The sequence below is a fragment of the Ranitomeya variabilis genome, chromosome 1 (assembly GCF_051348905.1).
Source record: "Ranitomeya variabilis isolate aRanVar5 chromosome 1, aRanVar5.hap1, whole genome shotgun sequence".
In the NCBI taxonomy this organism is placed as follows: domain Eukaryota; kingdom Metazoa; phylum Chordata; class Amphibia; order Anura; family Dendrobatidae; genus Ranitomeya; species Ranitomeya variabilis.
Genome location: NC_135232.1, coordinates 128,040,354 through 128,063,691, shown reverse-complemented (window position 1 = coordinate 128,063,691; position 23,338 = coordinate 128,040,354).

Genomic DNA, 23,338 nt, shown 5'->3' with positions numbered 1-23,338 from the left:
TATCCGCTATTTCATCCTTCTTCTCTGCTAGATTTCTAAAACTTAACATGGACAAAACAGAATTCATTGTCTTTACCCCATCTCACGCGACTCCCCCAATGAACCTATCCATTACAGTAAACGGCTTCCCACTCTCCCCAGTCCCACAAGCTCGCTGTCTCGGGGTAATCCTTGATACTGATCTCTCCTTCAAACCACATATCCAAGCCTTTTCCACTTCCTGCCGCCTTCAACTCAAAAATATTTCACGGATCCGTACATTCCTAAACCAAGAATCTGCAAAAACCCTAGTCCAGGCCCTAATCATCTCCTGCCTCGACTACTGTAACCTCCTGCTCTGTGGCCTCCCCTCTAACACTCTCGCACCCCTCCAATCTATTCTAAACTCAGCTGCCCGACTAATCCACCTGTCTCCCTCGCTATTCCCCGGCCTCTCCCCTCTGTCAATCCCTTCACTGGCTCCCCATTAACCAGAGACTCCAGTACAAAAGCCTAACCATGACATACAAAGCCATCCACAACCTGTCTCCTCCATACATCTGTGACCTCGTCTCCCGGTACTTACCTACACGCAACCTCCGATCCTCACAAGATCTCCTTCTCTATTCCCCTCATCTCCTTTTCCCACAATCGCATACAAGATTTCTCTTGCGCATCACCCCTACTCTGGAACTCTCTACCACAACATATCAGACGCTCACCTACCATCGAAACCTTCCAAAAGAACCTGAAGACCTACCTCTTCCGGCCAGCCTACAACCTGCAGTAACCACCGATCGACCAAACCACTGCACAACCAGCTCTATCCTCACCTACTGTATCCTCAACCATCCCATGTAGATTGTGAGCCCTCGCGGGCAGGGTCCTCTCTCCCCCTGTACCAGTTGTGACTTGTATTGTTCAAGATTATTGTACCTGTTTTTATTATGTATACCCCTCCTCACATGTAAAGCGCCATGGAATAAATGGCGCTATAATAATAATAAATAATAATAATAATATTTATATTTCAATATTAGCTTTGAATTATAATGTCATAGTCACTTCCACTAACTTCAAACATGAAGCTTTAACCATGTTAGAGTCCTAATTAATTAGGCTTTAAGGTCAGGGTAGGTTATAATTATGAAGAAGGCATCTAAGGTAGGTTGTACTTACTGGGGAATAGAAAACATGACTAAAAATATCTTATTTAATTCATGAGATTTTTTTTCTACTCCACTTGTCATCATGTCATTCCCTCACTCAGTATTTTATGAATAATATAGTTCATAGGAATGTGACAGGCCACTTTTATGTAATAAATGTGATTACCACCAAGGTTAGGTTTTCACTTGGTAGACTCCATAAAACGTGCTGAACTACTGTGATGACTTCTGTGTGCTCAGCACTATGTACTTAAAGTGGTTTTCTAACTTCTTAATACTAAGAGGAAAATAACAAACAGTACAATTACTAGTATTACAGCATGCCCAAAATTTTGAATCTTTGAAATGTTATTCCTAAATCTCTGTACGTTATGTTTGTCAGTTGTAGAGTGCCTCAGTAGTTTCAGATGAGTGAGATGACTGTGAATGCTTTGTTTTATCATCATATCCATAAGATGCTCGAAGCTACCAAAACATCATTAATACAATCAAACTCACAGAAAAAATATGGGTCCCATATAATAATAAGTAATGCCACAATAGCCTCATGTAATTACCCATACAGTAACTGGATAGTGAGTGTATACTCCCAGCACACATCAAAACGCAAAAAAATTGGAGTTCCATACACAAAAAAATATTTTTCAGCGTAAATATATTTTATTTGTAAATATTATGAACATGAATAAGTTATCACATAACATAAAGAAATAACAAGGATAAAAAACCCCAGTTTAGAGATGAGTAAATCCCCAGTAAAAGTAGTATATGCACCATGGTACAGATAACAACCCGCTCTGCATGATAATACCTATCTGACACCCAAACACTATAGTATACACATAAACTCAGTGTGATTTAGGGTATTGGATGTCTGTAACAAAAAGTATCAACCTCAGGGTTTGTCAAGAAATGACTAATGCCCATATAAGAAAGAGGAAAGCAGTAGCAGTGCATCTAATGATAAAGTATCTTACCCATGGTGAATGTAGTCGTATACCAGGGAACCCGATCAACCCCCGATAAGCTCGCATAAGCTTTGTCAAAAGAGGGAATGTATTGTGTTCCCCACATGCTGGTGTCTTTTATAATGGCATTCAGTATGTGCATGTCCGTTATGCGCGTGCGCGCCGTCATCATCGCCGGAAACAGAGTGTCCGCTCACCGGCATTCACCAAGGGCGCATGTCAAGGGAAAAAAAACCCTTGATGACGTCAAAGAGACATGCGCACTTGAAAAATTGAAGCCGGGAAGCTGGGACTCCTCCAGCGAGTACAGGGCGCACGCGCAGGACATGACCCACCATATTGGATGCTGGCAAAAGAAAGGGAATGCGCACAAAAGAAAAAGATCATGTAAGTATAATCTGTGATTACAGAGAGTGAGTCAAAATCGCAGCAATGTGCAAATATCAAAGAATTACAAATAAATTGCGGAGCACCGCAGTGAAACCAGGAAAATGTTCCCGGAACCAGTGCATAATTGCACACAGAATACCGTGCACCATATGAAAATCAGATATAAAATCAATTACAATACAATATCACAAAAAATGTATTAGAGACAAAGTGCACAGTACCATAAAGTGAATGAAGTGCATAAATCAGCCAGGTAACCCTGACCACTAACACAGTAAGGAACATATTAGTATACCTGTGTCAGAAAAATACATAAATATAATAGTGCACACAAAAACTCAATGTTACACTAAAAAGTATTCCCCAATTCATAAATATCACCATGACTATGTATAATAATAAATACATATGAAAAAATGCTATATAAGTGCAAAACACCCTCCCTGTTTCCCAATGATACAAAGGTGGTAAACATGTTGCGCAACTTTCTTCTTTAATAGATCTCATCAATTCCAATGATTAGGTGGACTGTCTTCACCAGATTTAAATAGTGCCATAAAAAAAAACGAGTCGCACGTTAGGAAGCACAAATCTAGGGGTACAAAGAATGAAAGTATAAATAAAGAGAAAACAAAACACAATTAAAAATGATAAAACATGAATATAGAATCCACCAGGATTTATTGTATCCGCACAGGCTGGGACATATGTGGACAAGGACAATCATAAGAACGGGGCAAAACTCAATTTTTCGTTGAGTTCCTCAGGGGCCATGGAGTTTAATATTACGATCCATCTACATTCAGTTTGTGCTAGTAGACGTCTGATATTTCCTCCTCTACTACCACAATGCACTTGATCAATTCCCAGAATCTTTAAACCTATAGGATCACACGCATGAAACTTATAAAAATGTTTTGGGAGAGTTTTTAGAACACCAACATCCTCAGCCTCCCGTGTCCCAGCCTGTGCGGATACAATAAATCCTGGTGGATTCTATATTCATGTTTTATCATTTTTAATTGTGTTTTGTTTTCTCTTTATTTATACTTTCATTCTTTGTACCCCTAGATTTGTGCTTCCTAACGTGCGACTCGTTTTTTTTGATGGCACTATTTAAATCTGGTGAAGACAGTCCACCTAATCATTGGAATTGATGAGATCTATTAAAGAAGAAAGTTGCACAACATGTTTACCACCTTTGTATCATTGGGAAACAGCAGGGCCGTATTTGCCACTAGGCACCCGAGGGCACGTGCCTAGGGCGGGGACGATGCGGAGGGGGCGGCACCAGAGCAAGTGAGCAAGGTTTTTTGTTTTTTTTTCCCACCTCCCGACCGCCCCAGCCCCCCCCCCCCGGGACCAGCCTCCCACCCACCCTCCGACCGCCACCCCCCCGCCTCCCCCCGCCCTCCTTGAAGACGATACTCACCTTGCTCCAGCGATGCCTGGTCTCAGCTTCTGTAGCGCGTCCTGAGTGAGCGGTCATGTGGTACCGCTCATTAAGGCTCATGAATATGCGCATATTCATGAGCCTTAATGAAGCGGTATCACGTGACCGCTCACGCAGGAAGAAGGAGCTGCGAGCCTGCGCCTGTGCGCCGGGAGTCGGGACAGAGAGCCGGAGGGATGTCGCCGTCGGCGCGTCCGCTTGGTGTGAGACAGCTGACAGGTGAGTATGAGGGACAGAGGACAGGGGGGATTGAAGGAGGACGGTAAGCCGCCCGTGCCATGGGAGAAGGAGCGGGGAGCGGAGGGGGGAGGGGGGAGTGATGAGCCATGCATGGTGGGGGGGAGGAGGGGGAGTGATGAGCCATGCATGGGGGGGGAGGAGGGGGAGTGATGAGCCATGCATGGGGGGGGGAGGAGGGGGAGTGATGAGCCATGCATGGGGGGGAGGGGGGAGTGATGAGCCATGCATGGGGGGGGAGGGGGGAGTGATGAGCCATGCATAGGGGGAATATGAGTCGTGCATACAAGAGGTGGGGGGGGTTATGAGCCATGCATACAGCCAGGGGGGCGGGGGGGCGGATATGAGCCATGCATACAGGGGGGGGGAATTATGAGCCATGCATACAGGAGGTGGGGGGGAATTATGAGCCATGCATAGGGGGATATGAGCCATGCATACAGGGGGGCGGATATGAGCCATGCATACAGGGGGGGGAATTATGAGCCATGCATAGGGGGATATGAGGCATGCATACGGGGGGGTGGATATCAGCCATGCATACAGGGGGGAATTATGAGCCATGCATACAGGAGGTGGGGGGGAATTATGAGCCATGCATATGGGGATATGAGCCATGCATACGGGGGGGGGGAATTATGAGCCATGCATACGCGGGGGGATATGAGCCATGCATATTGGATGGGAGGAAGGTGAGCCATGCATACAAGATGGGAGGGCGGCATTATACACTATTGAGCATCATATGGGGTCATTATACAGTATGGAGCATCATGTGTGGTCATTATACAGTATGGAGCATCATGTGTGGCCAATATACAGTATGGAGCATCATGTGCGGTCATTATACAGTATGGAGCATCATGTGCGGTCATTATACAGTATGGAGCATCATGTGCGGTCATTATACAGTATGGAGCATCATGTGCGGTCATTATACAGTATGGAGCATCATGTGCGGTCATTATACAGTATGGAGCATCATGTGCGGTCATTATACAGTATGGAGCATCATGTGCGGTCATTATACAGTATGGAGCATCATGTGCGGTCATTATACAGTATGGAGCATCATGTGCGGTCATTATACAGTGTATGGAGCATCATGTGCGGTCATTATACAGTATTAAACATCATTTGTGGCCATTATACAGTATGGAGCATCATGTGCGGTCATTATACAGTATGGAGCATCATGTGTGGCCAATATACAGTATGGAGCATCATGTGCGGTCATTATACAGTATGGAGCATCATGTGCGGTCATTATACAGTATTAAACATCATTTGTGGCCATTATACAGTATGGAGCATCATGTGCGGTCATTATACAGTATGGAGCATCATGTGGGGTCATTATACAGTATGGAGCATCATTTGTGGCCAATATACAGTATGGAGCATCATGTGTGGCCAATATACAGCATGGAGCATCATGTGCGGCCAATATACAGTATGGAGCATCATGTGCGGTCATTATACAGTATGGAGCATCATGTGCGGTCATTATACAGTATGGAGCATCATGTGCGGTCATTATACAGTATGGAGCATCATGTGCGGTCATTATACAGTATGGAGCATCATGTGCGGTCATTATACAGTGTATGGAGCATCATGTGCGGTCATTATACAGTGTATGGAGCATCATGTGGGGTCATTATACAGTATGGAGCATCATCTGCGGTCATTATACAGTATGGAGCATCATGTGTGGCCATTATACAGTGTATGGAGCATCATGTGCGGTCATTATACAGTGTATGGAGCATCATGTGCGGTCATTATACAGTGTATGGAGCATCATGTGCGGTCATTATACAGTGTATGGAGCATCATGTGGGGTCATTATACAGTATGGAGCATCATGTGCAGTCATTATACAGTATGGAGCATCATGTGCAGTCATTATACAGTATGGAGCATCATGTGTGGCCATTATACAGTATGGAGCATCATGTGCGGTCATTATACAGTGTATGGAGCATCATGTGCGGTCATTATACAGTGTATGGAGCATCATGTGCGGTCATTATACAGTGTATGGAGCATCATGTGCGGTCATTATACAGTGTATGGAGCATCATGTGCGGTCATTATACAGTGTATGGAGCATCATGTGCGGTCATTATACAGTATGGAGCATCATGTGTGGCCATATTTTTTTGGTTATAATTATTGTATATGAAACAGTTGTGATCAGCAGTGCTAAATGGGTGTGGTTGGGACTTGGATATGGGTGTGACTAGTTGTGAAATGGGTGTGGTCAGAGGCGTGGCCTAAAATTTGCCGCGGCGCACTACGTGCGCCGCAACCTTTATACCTCTTTCCCTTCAAGAGTTGGGAGGTATGGTACCGCATTTGCCAGATCACAGCAAGTGCCACAAATCCCATAGGGAATGAATGAAGCCAAGCGCAGTGTTGCCGTAAGTGATCCGTTGTAAGTGATCCGTTGTAAGTGATCCGTTACGTGGCAGATGCAAAAAAACTGCCCGATCTGCTGCAAAAGGCTATTTTCACAACAGCGATTCTTGCCAAAGTCACTGCCGATAGTGTCATACTCACCAATGGGGGGGCAGCGCTAAAAGTGCCTAGGGCAGCAGAAACTCTAAATACGGCCCTGGGAAACAGGGAGGGTGTTTTGCACTTATATAGCATTTTTTCATATGTATTTATCATTATACATAGTCATGGTGATATTTATGAATTGGGGAATACTTTTTAGTGTAACATTGAGTTTTTGTGTGCACTATTATATTTATGTATTTTTCTGACACAGGTACTATCTCTAATTATATGTACGTAAGGGTAAATACTAATATGTTCCTTACTGTGTTAGTGGTCAGGGTTACCTGGCTGATTTATGCACTTCATTCACTTTATGGTACTGTGCACTTTGTCTCTAATACATTTTTTGTGATATTGTATTGTAATTGATTTTATATCTGATTTTCATATGGTGCATGGTATTCTGTGTGCCATTATGCACTGGTTCCGGGAACATTTTCCTGGTTTCACTGCGGTGCTCCGCAATTTATTTGTAATTCTTTGATATTTGCACATTGCTGCGATTTTGACTCACTCTCTGTAATCACAGATTATACTTACATGATCTTTTTCTTTTGTGCGCATTCCCTTTCTTTTGCCAGCATCCAATATGGTGGGTCATGTCCTGCGCGTGCGCCCTGTACTCGCTGGAGGAGTCCCAGCTTCCCGGCTTCAATTTTTCAAGTGCGCATGTCTCTTTGACATCATCAAGGGTTTTTTTTCCCCTGACATGCGCCCTTGGTGAATGCCGGTGAGCGGACACTGTTTCCGGCGATGATGACGGCGCGCACGCGCATAACGGACATGCACATACTGAATGCCATTATAAAAGACGCCAGCATGTGGGGAACACAATACATTCCCTCTTTTGACAAAGCTTACGCGAAACGCGCGTCGGGGGTTGATCGGGTTCCCTGGTATACGACTACATTCACCATGGGTAAGATACTTTATCATTAGATGCACTGCTACTGCTTTCCTCTTTCTTATATGGGCATTAGTCATTTCTTGACAAACCCTGAGGTTGATACTTTTTGTTACAGACATCCAATACCCTAAATCACACTGAGTTTATGTGTATACTATAGTGTTTGGGTGTCAGATAGGTATTATCATGCAGAGCGGGTTGTTATCTGTACCATGGTGCATATACTACTTTTACTGGGGATTTACTCATCTCTAAACTGGGGTTTTTTATCCTTGTTATTTCTTTATGTTATGTGATAACTTATTCATGTTCATAATATTTACAAATAAAATATATTTACGCTGAAAAATATTTTTTTGTGTATGGAACTCCAAAACATCATTAAGCAGACCACAGGTTTCAAGAAATATGGGAAAAAAAAGAATCTGTCTGCTGCCGAAAAACATCAAATAATACCGTATCTTGAATAAAGTATGAAAACATTAGATATTTTACGAAAACTTAAGCATTATCATCACACTGTGAAGAGATGTGAGGCTGATACAGAGCACAAATGGATTAGTGCAAATAAAGGAGTAATGAGGATGGTTTCAACCAGACAAATTAATCAGATTAATAGAGCAGCTGCTAATAACTAAGATTCAGAACTAATCTTAGAAAATTCACCAAAATGGTGAAGAAAACCATAATTACAGAAATACTGTGAGGTTCCAGTAGACTGATTAACTTGACTGTTAAAGGGAAACTCAGTGAGAGATAAAAACAAAGACCAGTCCTCCTGCCGAGCTGCCGCAAAGCACCTTAAAATTTCTTCCAAGGAATGATTAGTCAGACTGTAGGTTTCAGGGTGGAAAGAAGATGAAAATGACAACTCAATCCCGACTTTACTACAAAAAGCTCTCCAGAATTTAGAGGCAAATTGCACTCCCCTATCAGACACAATGTCAATAGGGATCCCATGTAACCTTACGATATGAAAAATAAACAACCTGGAGAATGTCTCTGCATTAGGTAATTCTGATAATGGAACAAAATGAGCTGGCTGAAGCGGTCAACTCCCACCCAGATAGCAGTTTTCCCACCAGACAGCGGGAAATCTGTGAAAAAATACGTGATCTTTCTGGACTTGGCAATGGAGCCAATTCCCTGGCCGGACGGTTAGGACAGACTTTAGCACTTGTGCAGACATCACAAATAGATACAAAATCTTTAGTATCATTATGCATGGACGGCCACTCCTGAAACAGACGCAATCTTAGTTACACAAATAATTTGGACCGTGGCATAGCGGAAGGAGCCAACGACTGGACTTTATGGATCTTCTATTCCAACTACGAGGTTAGAAATCACAATACCATGAGGAATAGTAGAAGATGAAAGTTCTGGAGGAGAAACTGAATCAAGACTGTGAGATAATAAATCAGCCTGAAAGTAATAGAAAAATGAAACCTAGAGATCAACAAGGACCATCTGGCCTGTCTAGTAGTTAGCCATTTAGCTAATTCAATGTAAGATAGATTCCAGTGACTACAGTTACTGGATGAACTGCCCCCTCCCAAAAATGCCTTTATTCCTTAAAGGGAACCTGTCAGCAGGATTGTGCTTAGTAACCTACAGACAGTGCAAGGTTGGCACGGTTATACTGATTAAAATGAAACCTTTGTTGATAAAATCCGTCTAGTGGTTGTTCTTAAACCTTTTTTTTCAGTTAATGAGATTTTCATGCTCTGGGGCGGCCTGAAGGGGGGTCTTCATGTGATGTTCTGCTTAGCCATTCATCTGTATGGCTTCTGCCCCCTGTTTTACATAATGAATATTATATATATTGAGGATAAAAGGAATCCCTTGCAGCAGGCAGGCGGTGGCGGCGGTACCTGCACTGCAGCATGATCGCACATGTAATGAGCAGTTAATTCATTTATTTCATGCTATAAATAAATTAATTAAAAAAAATGTGTTTCCAAATGAGTGACCTGTCAGAAGCCATCAGTATTACTATATAATAATAATAATAATAATAATAATTTTTATTTATATAGTGCCAACATATTCCGCAGCGCTTTACAACTTATAGAGGGGACTTGTACAGACAATAGACATTACAGCATAACAGAAATCACAGTTCAAAACAGATACCAGGAGGAATGAGGGCCCTGCTCGCAAGCTTACAACCTATGAGGAAAAGGGGAGACACGAGAGGTGGATGGTAACAATTGCTTTAGTTATTTGGACCAGCCATAGTGTAAGGCTCGGGTGTTCATGTAAAGCTGCATGAACCAGTTAACTGCCTAAGTATGTAGCAGTACAGACACAGAGGGCTATTAACTGCATAAAGTGTATGAGAACATGATGCGAGGAACCTGATTATGTTTTTTTTTTTTTTTTTTTTAATAGGCCACACAGGGATAGTTAGGTTAATGCGTTGAGGCGGTAGGCCAATCTGAACAAATGAGTTTTTAGGGCACGCTTAAAACTGTGGGAATTGGGGATTAATCGTATTAACCTAGGTAGTGCATTCCAAAGAATCGGCGCAGCACGTGTAAAGTCTTGGAGACGGGAGTGGGAGGTTCTGATTATTGAGGATGCTAACCTGAGGTCATTAGCGGAGTGGAGGGCACGGGTAGGGTGGTAGACTAAGACCAGAGAGGAGATGTAGGGTGGTGCTGGGCCATGGAGTGCTTTGTGGATGAGGGTAGTAGTTTTGTACTGGATTCTGGAGTGGATGGGTAGCCAGTGTAATGACTGGCACAAGGTAGAGGCATCAGTATGAATAGCTAATCCGAGAGCATCACATGAACCCCCCCACAGGCCTCCCCGGAGCACGAGCAAATCATTAATTCAAAACTGAAAATAAAGATTAAACAACAACCACAAGATGAATTTCATCAACAAAGGTATCATTGTAATCAGTATAACGGTGCCAAGCTGACAGTGTCTGTAGGTTACTGTGCACAATCCTGGTAACAGATTCCCTTTAAAGGCCAAATTAAAAGGAAGAAACTCGCGATTCCCAACATCATAATTTTTTTCCACAGACGAGATTTGTTTTAGAAAAAAAAGCACATGGACATAGGTTATTCAGAGTTTTGGTCCCAAGCGATAAAACTGTACCAACCCTGACCTTTGAATCATCCACCTCCACAATTAATGATTCTTAGAGATTGGATTGGATTAGAATAGGAGCAGACATGAAATACTAATTTAGTTTTTTTTTAATAATAATTATTTTTCTAAATGTGTAGGACCTCTACAGGACGTTCCTACACATATGGGTAATTTAATTTAACTTAACCTTATTTGCGCTAACTGTTATACCTATGTCGGCGTTTTGGGGACATGTGGTGACTCTCAGCACACTGGAGCATATGATTTGGATTTAATCCATACATGCCTGCAAATAGCCAAACCCATTGTGTATGTACATATTATTTAAAATAATTGAAATTATTCACCTTTGTCCTGTTAGAGTATCTGGATCCTTTTGATGTATACATGGATATAGTCGCTAAACACTCTTGTGACTAATTATTTATTATGAGATGGTACATTAATGTTTATATGACTGATGTTTGTCAATAAAAAGAAGATTTTGTATAAATTTATTGGCCAGTTTTGACTCTATATTCTCCCTTTATGCTACATTTCTTATAATAGTTGGTGACTCCCCAAAAAAGTTGCAATACTTTAACCCCTTCACCCCCAAGGGTAGTTTGCATTGGGTCTATATGATAGAAAATACCCAAGTGTGACACCATTCTAAAAACTGCACCCCTCAAGGTACTCAAAACCACTTTCAAGAAGTTTATTAACCCTTCAGGTGTTTCACAGGAATTTTTGGAATGTTTAAATAAAAATGAACATTTAACTTTTTTTCACACAAAATTTATTTCAGCTCCAATTTGTTTTATTTTACCAAGGGTAACAGGAGAAAATAGACCCCAAAATTTGTTGTACAATTTGTCCTGAGTACGCTGATACCCCATATGTGGGGGTAAACCACTGTTTGGGCGCATGGCAGAGCTCGGAAGGAAAGGAGCGCCATTTGACTTTTCAATGCAAAATTGACTGGAATTGAGATGGGATGCCATGTTGCATTTGGAGAGCCCCTGATGTGCCTAAACATTGAAACCCCCCACAAGTGACACCATTTTGGAAAGTAGACCCCCTAAGGAACTTATCTAGATGTGTGGTGAGCACTTTGACCCAACAAGTGCTTCACAGAAGTTTATAATGCAGAGCCGTAAAAATAAAAAATCATATTTTTTCACAAAAATGATCTTTTCTACCCCAATTTTTTATTTTCCCAAAAGTAAGAGAAGAAATTGGACCCCAAAAATTGTTGTGCAATTTGTCCTGAGTACGCTGATACCCCATATGTGGGTGTAAACCATTGTTTGGGCGCAGGGCAGAGCTTGGAAGGGAAGGAGCGCCATTTGACTTTTCAATGAAAAATTGACTGGAATTGAGATGGGACGCCATGTTGCATTTGGAGAGCCCCTGATGTGCCTAAACATTGAAACCCCCCACAAGTGACACCATTTTGGAAAGTAGACCCCCTAAGGAACTTATCTAGATGTGTGGTGAGCACTTTGACCCAACAAGTGCTTCACAGAAGTTTATAATGCAGAGCCGTAAAAATAAAAAATCATATTTTTTCACAAAAATGATCTTTTCGCCCCCATTTTTTTATTTCCCCAAGGGTAAGAGACGAAATTAGACCACAAAAGTTGTTGTGCAATTTGTCCTGAGTACGACGATACCCCATATGTGGGGGTAAACCACTGTTTGGGCGCATAGCAGAAGCTCGGAAGGGAAGGAGCGCTATTTTACTTTTCAATGCAAAATTGACTGGAATTAAGATGGGATGCCATGTTGCGTTTGGAGAGCTCTTGATGTGCCTAAACATTAAAACCCCCCACAAGTGACACCATTTTGGAAAGTAGACCCCCTAAGGAACTTATCTAGATGTGTTTTGAGAGCTTTGAACCCCCAAGTGTTTCACTACAGTTTATAACGCAGAGCCGTGAAAATAAAAATTCTTTTTTTTTTCACAAAAATGATTTTTTAGCCCCCAGTTTTGTATTTTCACAAGGGTATCAGGATAAATTGGACCCCAAAAGTTGTTGTCCAATTTGTCCTGAGTACGCTGATACCCCATATGTGGGGGGGAACCACTGTTTGGGCGCATGACAAAGCTTGGAAGGGAAGGAGCGCCATTTGGAATGCAGACTTAAATGGATTGGTCTGCAGGTGTCACGTTGCATTTGCAGAGCCCCTGATGTACCCAAACAGTACAAACCCCCCACAAGTGACCCCATATTGGAAACTAGACCTCCCAAGGAACTTATCTAGATGTGTTGTGAGAACTTTGAACCCCCAAGTGTTTCACTACAGTTTATAACGCAGAGCCGTGAAAATAAAAATTCCTTTTTTTTCACAAAAATGATTTTTTAGCCCCCAGTTTTGTATTTTCACAAGAGTATCAGGATAAATTGGACCTCAAAAGTTGTTGTCCAATTTGTCCTGAGTACGCTGATACCCCATATGTGGGGGGGAACCACTGTTTGGGCGCATGACAGAGCTCGGAAGGGAAGGAGCGCCATTTGGAATGCAGACTTAAATGGATTGGTCTGCAGGCGTCACGTTGCATTTGCAGAGCCCCTGATGTACCCAAACAGTACAAACCCCCCACAAGTGACCCCATATTGGAAACTAGACCCCCCAAGGAACTTATCTGGATGTGTTGTGAGAACTTTGAACCCCCAAGTGTTTCACTACAGTTTACAACGCAGAGCCGTGAAAATAAAAAATCTTTTTTTTCCCACAAAACTTATTTTTTGGCCCCCAGTTTTGTATTTTCCCAAGGGTAGCAGGAGAAATTGGACCCCAAAAGATGATGTCCAATTTGTCCTGAGTACGCTGATACCCCATATGTTGGGGTAAACCCCTGTTTGGGCACACGGGAGAGCTCTGAAGGGAAGGAGCACTGTTTTCCTTTTTCAACGCAGAATTGGCTGGAATTCAGATTGGATGCCATGTCCCGTTTGGAGAGCCTCTGATGTGCCTAACCAGTGGAAACCCCCCAATTATAACTGAAACCCTAATCCAAACACACCCCTTACCCTGATCCCAACAGTAACCCTAACCACTCCTCTAACCCAGACACACCCAACCCTATTCCCAACCGTAAATGTAATCCAAACCCTAACCCTATCTTTAGCCCCAACCCTAACTGTAGCCCCAACCCTAGCCCTAACCCTAGCCCTAACCCTAGCAATAACCCTAGCCCTATCACTAGCCCTAACACTAGCCATAACACTAGCCCTAACCCTAGCCCTAACCCTAGCCCTAACCCTAGCCCCAACCCTAACCCTAGCCCTAACCCTAGCCCTAACCCTAACCCTTGCCCTCACCCTAACCCTAACCCTAGCCCTAACTCTAGTCCTAACTCTAGCCCTAACCCTAACCCTAATGGGAAAATGGAAATAAATACATTTTTTAATGTTTTTATTTTTCCCTAACTAAGGGGGTGATGAAGGGGGGTTTGATTTACTTTTATAGCGGGTTTTTTAGCGGATTTTTATGATTGGCAGCCGTCACACACTGAAAGACGCTTTTCATTGCAAAAAATATTTTTTGCGTTACCACATTTTGAGAGCTATAATTTTTCCATATTTGAGTCCACAGAGTCATGTGAGATCTTGTTTTTTGCGGGACGAGTTGACGTTTTTATTGGTAACATTTTCGGACACGTGACATTTTTTGATCGCTTTTTATTCCGATTTTTGTGAGGCAGAGTGATCAAAAACCAGCTATTCATGAATTTCTTTTGGGGGAGGCGTTTATACCGTTCCGCGTTTGGTAAAATTGCTAAAGCAGTTTTATTCGTCGGGTCAGTACGATTACAGCGATATCTCATTTATATCATTTTTTTATGTTTTGGCGCTTTTATACGATAAAAACTATTTTATAGAAAAAATAATTATTTTGGTATCGCTTTATTCTCAGGACTATAACTTTTTTATTTTTTTGCTGATGATGCTGTATCGCAGCTCGTTTTTTGAGGGACAAGATGACGTTTTCAGTGGTACCATGGTTATTTATATCAGTCTTTTTGATCGCGTGTTATTCCACTTTTTGTTTGGCGGTATGATAATAAAGCGTTGTTTTTTGCCTCGTTTTTTTTTTTTTTGTCTTACGGTGTTTACTGAAGGGGTTAACTAGTGGGGCAGTTTTATAGGTTGGGTCGTTACGGACGCGGCGATACTAAATATGTGTACTTTTATTTTTTTTTTTTTTTAATTTAGCTAAAGAAATGTATTTATGGGAATAATAAATATTTTTTTTTTATTTATTTAGGATTTTTTTTTTTTACACACGTGGAGAATTTTTTTTTTACTTTTTTACTTTGTCCCAGGGGGGGACATCACAGATCGTTGATCTGACAGTGTGCATAGCACTCTGTCAGATCTGCGATCTGCTGTACAGGGCTGCAGGCTTACCAGCGCCTGCTCTGAGCAGGCACTCCGTAAGCCACCTCCCTCCCTGCAGGACCCGGATGCCGCGGCCATCTTGGATCCGGGACCTGCGGCGAGGAGGGAGGTAGGAGACCCTCGGAGCAACGCGATCACATCGCGTTGCTCCGGGGGTCTCAGGAAAGCCCGCAGGGAGCCCCCTCCCTGCGCGATGCTTCCCTATACCGCCGGTACACCGTGATCATGTTTGATCGCCATGTGCCGGGGGTTAATGTGCCGGGGGCGGTCCGTGACCGCTCCTGACACATAGTGCCGGATGTCAGCTGCGATATGCAGCTGACACCCGGCCGCGATCGGCCGCGCTCCCCCCGTGAGCGTGGCCGATCGCGTATGACGTACTATCCCGTCGGTGGTCATACGGGCCCACCCCACCTCGACGGGATAGTACGTCAGATGTCAGAAAGGGGTTAAGATAACAAGGTTGAACCCAATCAATTACAGCCTGCACCTTCCCAGGGTCCATCTTAACGGGAGCCTATCACCAGTTTTGTGACATAGCAGCTAAAAATATCACCTTATTCAGCATCTGCGCTGCATTCCCTAAATCCTTATATTACCCCCTGACTCCCTTTGTACACTCCAAAAACCTTTTTAATTTCTCCCGCGCAGTATGGTTATCTTCTCAGTTTGATGGGCATGGTTTCGGGCCTCTCCATCCCTCCTATCAGCTGTTGCTTGCCGACCTACTTCGTGGATGACACCTTTTGTGTCATCCACATCACCACGCGACATCTCGCACCTGCTCAGAAATATTGCATTACATTCAACACATTAGCCGGATGATGGGACTACTACTGTCCCATCATTGGCTAATGTGTCAATCACTGCCATTGTAGCAGGCATAGCCCGATGGGACTTGTAGTCCCATCAGACGATGCCTGCACACCCGCACATACCCCCGGCAGGCCGCACAGACCCCAGAGAGACCCGTACAGACCCCAGGCAGGCCACGCAGACCCCCGGCAGGCTGCACAGACCCCCGAGAGGCCCGTACAGACCCCCGGCAGGCCACGCAGACCCCCGGCAGGCTGCACAGACCCCCGAGAGGCCCGTACAGACCCCCGGCAGGCCACACAGACCCCCGGCAGGCCGAACAGACCCCCGAGAGGCCCGTACAGACCCCGGCAGGTTGCACAGACCCCCGGCAGGCCGTACAGACCCCTGAGAGGCCTGTACAGACCCCCGGCAGGCCCGCACAGACCCCTGAAAGGCCTGTACAGGCCCCCGGCAGGCCCACACAGATCCCCCATGGTCCCACACAGTCACGCAGTCTCCGCCCACACACCGCCCACACTCTTCCTCCCTCCGGAACAGAATTTACAAGGACAGAAAGGGCTTATTTTAATTCCGATATTTGTGTCCCATTGACTTGCATTGGTATCGGTATCGGCGATATCCGATATTTTTTGGATATCAGCCGATCCAATCCGATACTGATATTTCCGAATATCGGAAGGTATTGCTCAACACTACTCTGAATCCTTTATCAAGAAGCTTTTTAAAGAAACATTACATTTAATAATCAAAGACTCTAACTTAAATTCTACAAGGTCCCCGATGCCCCTCTTCAAATCTCAAAAATAACGGCCTCTCTAGACAAAAACTAACAGATTTCGCCCTTCTTCCATGCTCATAGTCCACATGTACTCTCGGACTCCCTGGAGAAGATCCAAAAAGACATCATCTTTTTTAGAGACTACTTGGCTATATATGAAGACTTTGAAAGAAAAAATAATATAAAAATTAGAGGAATACCGGAGTCGGTCCAGCCTTCACAATTAAAAAATTATATTTCTTCAATGATCTCTTACTTATTACACCAAAACAAAGGGAAAAATCTGATAGAGAAGGTTTTCGGAATCCAAAGACCACTCTCTCTCCCTACAAACATTGCTCGAAATGTCATCTTATCCCTCTATTCTACAGGGGTTAAGAATGTTCTCCTTATGCTGACAAGAGAATCAAAACACCTTCCATCTCCGTACAACAACCTAACTTTTTTCAAGGACTTGTCTAAAGATACCTTGCAAAAACCACTCAGGAACTCCTACTCGCAGGTATAACCTACCAATGGACAAAGACTTCCAATGTACAAGTGAAATATGCTTCAAAAAGGTTTATTCTCTTGTCTCCGGAGGAAGGAATTAACTTTCTGAAAAGAACAGGATTGACATCTTCTGTAGTTTCCTCCGATGCCTCCTCTCTGTGTACATCAAGTAGACATCCTACTTGACAAGTTCTTTATTCCACTTGTTATCTTACTTAAGAAGAACTGGACATTGCCCTCCAACCAGTCTTAGGGTCAACTTATGGTGTTCCCGGACTTGACAGGTTTATATACTGAATTTTACTTCAGAAGACGATGCTAAGCAACATCTATTTTGGTGTTATGCAATTATTTACATGTACTGTTTAAGTTTACTGACTTTTATTTTCAGATGCTGATATTGAGCTACATTAAATTTGTCATACGCAATTGTATACGTGTACCATTTGAGTTTCTTTTTCAGGCGTCAGTTGTTTTGTGTAAACTTACGGAAATGTCTATATGTATGTATACCTGTTTTTTTCTTTCTCCTTCCCTTTTCCCCATATTATTTGGGGGTCTTTCTTTTTCTTCCCTCCACCCTTTTTTTTTTTTTTCTCTTACCCGTTACCATTCCCCTTCACAAATGTATAAAATCAATAAAGATTATTGGAAAAGAATTCTGGGAATTTTGTTTTCTAGTTCTCCCCTATTGAATGTAAATATAAAATAATACATTGTTAATGCTATTGTTGCTTTAAGTCTTTACCAATTCTAAACAGGTTTTACAAAAGCAAAGCTCAAGATGTCATAAACAGACAAAGACTCATGAATAAAGATCAAAAACGTTAGCTTGGCAGTTTGACAAGAAAGGAATAAAATACAGAATAAAGACGACATTTCTGTGTCAGTTTTGTCTTTTTTGTCTCCAATACTTGTTGTAATATATTCAATCACAGAAAGCGATCAAAAAATGGAAATGATGAAGTACACACGGGTGGCACGATATTTTAATCTAGTTCCATTTAGATGCTTCATTTTGGTACTAAATCCAAGAAATGATTTTCCAGTACTTAATTCTTAATATGTATTTATTAGCAAATATAATATTCCTAGATCTAAAGGGGAGCTTCAAAGAGGACCTTTTTTCCAGTTGTAGAATGATAAAGTGGCCACATTAATGGAACATTGACTGCAGAGCCAAATAAAATGTTTTTTTTTTTTATTTCACCACTACATTGTTTAAATATTAGCTGTAAAGCTTAGGTTATAATTTATATTATGTCCATAGGCACTTACAAGAGACTTTTCACTGAGGGCATGTACCGTACTTCTCCTCATAGGCATCATGCAAAGGAAAGAAGAAAACCCGTTCCCACAATTGCTTAGGACAAGCTTTCTCCTGTGTGAGACATGTTGTCACAGGTTTAACTGTGACAGAGAGGAGTCAGAAGACCACAGCGTCTGATTTCTCCTACTCCTGCACTGATTAGAAGCACTTCACCTTAATCAGCTCAGTTGAGAGCTCTTGGATGCTTTCCTACATTAAGGCTCCCAGCTGTTTACTGTTAGCCACTACCCTCTCCTATACATTCTGGGCCCTAGCAAGCACTCATTGCCAGAGCTAGTTCATGCTGTATGGTTGGAGATGGCGGTTGGTGGTTGTTGTTTGAGAAGGCATTTGGTGGATTTACTGTTGCTAGGTTTTGGGTGTGTGCTAATTCCCTTCTCCTACTACTTTGCTTTTTCCCCATCCTCCCCACTGTATACCTCTGTTGTTTATGTGAGTATAGTTTTATAACTGGTAATTTCCTTTATCCCTGTTTGTATTACCTTGTTAGTCTTAGTCTGGTTGGTGTTTACAGTACACTACTATTACAATACACTACTACTCCCCTCTTTCCTGGGTAGGGGAAGGGTATAGACTGAGCACAGATTCAGGAGCTAAGGCTATGTGGCCCCGGCATCCTCACCATCAGAAGTAATCCCGGGAGCAGGGAAAGCTAGGGTGCCCCTAGCATTAGGGACAGGGAAGTTGCCCCTGGTCCCGGGATACCCGACAACATAATTGTGACACATGTAGTTAGAGACAGTCTGCTCTCCTCACATGTCAGACTGTGGAGAGATTGCAAGTGCCAGGAGAAGATCAGCTTTCATTTCAGTGCAGTCAGTGTGGGAAGAGATGCACAGCTGACAGCACTGTGAGACGAGAGCTGCAGAAATATTTGTGCTGTGTGATGAGAGCTGAAAGGTGTTCGTAACCTCTGACATCAGATTTGGGCATCAACTGATAAGTACCATCCACCTTATTACCACCTACATTCCTGTTAGGCATTCAACAGTGGAGGGTCTTGTGCGGGGTAGTGGCAGCTGTTAGCACATTGTAGTGTACTGGCGTCATTGATTAGTCACTTACCATCATCATCAGCTGCTCCCTGCATCTCTTGACTGGTCCCACAGTGATACTGTTTCTGACTAGTCACCATATTCTTGGACACATTAGTACTTTTTCAATAGCAGATTGGCTGTCCAGGGAAAGGTTTTTTGTTTCATTTATTTTCTACCTAGGACTGCACACAATTAGATGTCCCTCAATATATCTAGGGTTATCTAGGGTCAATAGGGGCAGCCATCGAGGATCAGGGGCACCACTATCGAACCCACCTAGGGTACCAACATCTGCTGGTAGGCAGGCAACAGGATAGGTAACAGACTAGGGCGTGGCTAGCAATTCCCTATATTTACCTATATCTATATGTTTAACATATTCTTTCTGTATGTACTGTATGTCTGTTATTGGATGTTACCCATCCTTTTCCTGTATATCTAATAAATACAAATTTTTAGGTCAGGTTTAATTTCATCCAATGGGGTGACTTTAGCTGGTTATTACGAGAAATTTATAATGCATCGTATATTAGAAAACTGTTTAAAGGGAATCTGTCAGTGTAGGTGATAGGAACCTGAATAAAATGATAACTTATATCATGTGATCTGTGTCTTATTCCAGAGTTATTCATGTTTTTCTTATATGTAAGTGCAGCGCCCCAGAGTCCTGGTCGTTGCAGTACTGTGGCTCCGCCACTATGGGGAGCTATGGTGCGTCTGATGGCACTGAAGGAGTTCATCTGATCAGGTATCACAGACACCAATACATTTCACAGCTGGGCCTCCGGGGGGAGCTAAGGGTGCTATTCATTAGGCCACTCCCCACCATAGTGGGTAAACTGGGGGTCAGGCAGGAAGTTAGATCAGAAAGCTGACTGGGTTGGAACCAGGCAACACCTTGTGGCAGAGGGTGTTGTGGGGGGAAGATACAGTAGGGTCTCTGTCAGGGGTGGGATCCTGACAGAGGCTTGGCAACAAGAAAGAACGTAACGGGACCGTGCCTGCTCCGGGTAGCGGCAGTCCCCAAGAAAGGATTAGAAGCGAGATAGATTGTGCTGAGTGAGAAACGAGATCACGCAAAGGAGAAATACCAGTAGGAGTCGTGCTGTAAGACCGAAGCAACATCCTACTGAGGCGCACTACCGGTGGCCGGAACGCCGAGGGAGTAGAATAATATTCAGCTTCAAGCAATACTCCAAACCGCGGCAGGACAGTCAGTCTAAGGCGGGCTGTCTAACACATATCACCTATGCAGTCTTGGGGGGCAACTTGTGGAGAGGGGCGACTCAAGGGTCCCAGAAGAGCTCCGAGCCTACCCGTCAAACGGGTGCCGTCCCAACCAGAACATCAGGGAGGGACGGAGGATTAGCAGAACATCATCTAATCGAGTTGTGAGGGAACAACAGAAACAGACACAACAGTTGTGGGGTACTTTCCGTAAGCACAGCAGGGAAGGACCACAACACATAGCGCTAGTAGGAAGGCACCGATTTCCACCTGTGAAGAGAACTCTGGAGGTGCCATTGGACCGGCCGGACTTGCGCAGCCTGGTGAACCGTGTTCCGGACTGAGGACCCAGAGATCTTCAGTAAAGAGGTAAAGAGACTGCAACCTGGTGTCCTCGTCATTTACTGCACCGCACCACCACAGCATCCCCACCATCATCCACACCTATTATTCACTGTGCGCCCCACGGCAGGGTCACGGACCGGGGCCTAGCCGCCGTGACAACCCCAGAGCAGAGACTCACACAGGCCCGGTACCGGGTACCCCTCGGCCCTGCGGCAGTGGGGGCGCCACAACTTGGCGTCACGAACAGGATCTACTTAAGCCTGAAGAATCGGGTCATGTGTGCCTTGGAAATGTGATTTATGGTGCTTGGACTGTACTTTATTGCAAGGACTGTGCTGCGCCATTTGCCGCCAAAATCCGCCGCCATTGCAGCGCTGAGGAGAGCGCAGGAAGAGAAGAGGGGCATGAAGTGGGCGTAGGCAAGCTGGAGAGCGCGAACAGCAATGGCCGCCCAGTCCAAATATTTGTGTCCTGAGGACGTGCCCGTCAACAGCTGAGGTCCGCCTCCTGATCCTGTTTGGAGGGTGGAGACCATGGAGACGGGGCCGCCCACGAAAGAGACCGCGGGAAGAAGACATTGGAGAGGAGACAAAGATGGCGATGCCGGAGGCACCGCGCGGGAATGGTCGAACCCGGAGAGAGGCTGGACAGCCCGAGGTGGCTCAGGATACGCCGTCACTGCGGGAGCTGACCCTGACGGAGCCAGCGATGGGCCGACCCCCCCGGCCGCCGTCGGAAGAGTGTATGGCCGCAGCCGAGGCCCGGCGGATCGCTGCCCGCCTGGAGGCCGATGCCCGTGTGACTGCTCGGCTGGGCCAGCCCACGGAGGTCTGCTTGTCTCCGATGTCCCCTGCTCCTCTCAACCCGGTCGCGGCTGAAAGTGCACCACAGACACCGGGCCTGAAGCTCATGCCTGAGGCCGAGCACCTGCGGCGCTTGATGGCTGCATGGCGAGCCCGACCACAACCGGTAACCCAGGTTGACTTAACCACTGTCGAGGAGCCCCCCTTGTCCCACTGGGGTGTAGTGGTCTCCTTCAACCCCCGACATGGGCGCGGGGTTATCCAGGAGATCGGGGAGCCGCTACAAGTTCACGTGGACCGAGAGGAGGTGGAACCTTGTAGTGGAAGGTTTGATCGCGACCTGGAGCCGGGTGATGCCGTCACTTACACCAGGTGGAGGAGAGCAACCGGCGAAGCAGGCTGGATGGCGCGGGGCGTCCAGCGGTGCGTTGCGCTCCAGGCCGCCGCTGTAGCTCCCGAAGATAAATTTCCCGCCAAAAATACAACGGAACCTGATCCTGTGGAGCAGCGAGGGACCCGGACCTACCGTGCACCGTGGGGGCGTGCTGGATCCTCAGTAAAAAGAACCTCCCGGCGAGGGATCCTGTCGTTGTTGGGGCGGGACCCGATCCTTGAACCAGCAGGACGACCCGTTGGTCTGGTGATGCCCAGGAGGAAACCATCTTCCTCCCCGAAAAACGAGTAAGCATAATGCTTTAAAGATGTACATAGTTTTTAATTGTTTGTCTCCTGATTTTTGCTGTTGAACCCGTCCAGGGTTAACTCTTAAGGGGATCCTTCTGTGGACCTGGGATCCCTATTGTTTTGCTTTTGTTTGTTTTTTCTAAAGTTTGCACAAAGTTTACAGAACTGCTGAAATCATGAACAGTGCATGATCCGAACTTCTTGTATATAGTTTGCACCTTATTAAAGGCGCTCCCTACTGGTTTTACTTAAAGAAGGACTCTTTGTGAAGATACCACACTGGAACCTTTGCTGAGTAAGGACTGGTAGCTTGAGAAGGCGTGCTACCTCATAGAGACTTGGTCCCCTCTTAAAGGGGATGTTCATTTGTTGCGCTTAAGCTGTGATATTGCTTAAGATAGGAAGCAATAATGTCTTGACCAAAGAAAGAGATGATAATGTCGACATGAGAAAGTTATATGTATTTAATTAGTTAATTGTGAAGAAATACTGATGATGTTCTCTGAGAAGAAAAAAGGTGAAAGATAGAAGAAGGATGCAGTGGGCCCGTAGGGATAGATGTGGTGTCCAGCATGCATGATAGAAAGATAATGAGAAGGCTTAATGTTCAATAGAAAATGTTTTGATAATGTTGATAGATAGTTAGGATAGAAGGTAAA